Source organism: Aplysia californica, unplaced genomic scaffold (assembly GCF_000002075.1).
Source record: "Aplysia californica isolate F4 #8 unplaced genomic scaffold, AplCal3.0 scaffold00010, whole genome shotgun sequence".
Lineage (NCBI taxonomy): Eukaryota > Metazoa > Mollusca > Gastropoda > Aplysiida > Aplysiidae > Aplysia > Aplysia californica.
The window spans coordinates 796,120-797,394 of NW_004797280.1; the positions used below are offsets into that span (position 1 = coordinate 796,120).

The following is a 1,275-nucleotide window of genomic DNA, read 5'->3' on the forward strand; positions in this document are numbered from 1 at the left end:
GGTGTGTGTGTGTGTGTGTGTGTAAAGAGAAGCACATCAACACAAGAATGGTCATTTAGTGCGGGGAAAAAGCAAGATAGGCAAAACAGAAATAAAAGAGGAAAAGGAAAGAAGATGAAGAACCTACCAGTAGTGCCCTCCAGCCACCCACGTACAGGTACATGTATTCACTTTGTTTTGTTAACCCTTCAATTTCCACAGGACCCTCAAAATGATGGACCCAAAGTTCAACCCCGAGACGGCCAAGATCTATCACTTCCGGTACATGAGAGAGTACAGAGCAGTGGCGGTCCTTTGGGCTCTGCTTACAATCATTTGGTGAGTGTTGCTGAGTGTGTGTCTTTAAAAAAATCAAGATCTAGTTTTAGACGTAGGCCTACTAGTTTTACAGCACTTACAACAAAAATATGTCATATATAATATAACCGCTGAACATTTGAGGTTTTACAAGAGAGTAACGTACAAAGAAAACGACTAGCACGTCTAATATTATCGTCATAGGTTTCTGCCATGAGGACCGGTATGCCGTAGGTGGGGCCCAAAACCTGCAGGACAGGTTTTTCGCGCTGATGGCTCGCTAGTCGCCCAGCTTTCCCTCTGTCGTGATCGCTATTGTGTGTGTGTGTGTGTGCTGCGGCTGAATAGCTTACAGAAGGGAAGGCCTGGTAGAGGACGAGGAAAAGGCTGGGAGACGAGTAGAGAGAAAGAGAGAGAGAAAAAAGAAAAACTAGAAATCTATATTTGAACCCAAGGGAAGGAAATGTGTTGTGCGCATGGTTCTCTGCTCTAAGGCCGGGCCTCACCCCTTTCGTCAAGCCCTTCTCTTTTCGGCCAGGGCAGCTCTTTGCTTTGGGTCAGTGTGAGAAAGACAGTGCAGATTCCTCGGATTTCGGTGCTAGGAAGGTGTAACCAGAAGGGATTTCGACAAGGAGTCTCGGACTTATAATACACCGAAGGTAAGAAGACCCAACCATTAAAGTAACCGTTTTCAAGACTTGAGCAAGCTAAGCGATCTACGCCCATAAACCGACTTCCAGATAGAAACATGTTTTTCTCCCTGGGCGCGCTGTCGATCGTGCGTTGTCGATATTCCGGATTCCTTCCCTGAAGGTTTTGGTTGGTAGGTGTTGGTCACCTAATGACATTGTCCACAGGGGCCAGTGGTCAAATCTTTGCCATTTATATATTTGATCATTATGAGGGTCGCTTGGAAAACAGTCAGAAACTATGGATAAATGGGGAAACGTAGAAAACGCCCAAGGGTCTACCCCCCCC

The 1,275-nt window shown here is 46.1% G+C and overlaps 2 protein-coding genes across 2 annotated transcripts in view; one reads left to right on the forward strand and one right to left on the reverse strand.

The window, feature by feature from the left end:
* Positions 1 to 1,275, reverse strand: part of LOC101846258 (origin recognition complex subunit 5) — a 53,014-nt gene that overhangs the window by 19,955 nt on the left and 31,784 nt on the right. The gene's annotated exons all lie outside the window — the stretch shown is intronic.
* The window catches only part of LOC101858454 (LHFPL tetraspan subfamily member 3 protein), a gene marked incomplete in the record, with an annotated part of 25,965 nt that continues 25,231 nt past the window's right edge, over positions 542 to 1,275 (forward strand). The window contains 1 exon segment of the mRNA XM_013083062.2: positions 542 to 956.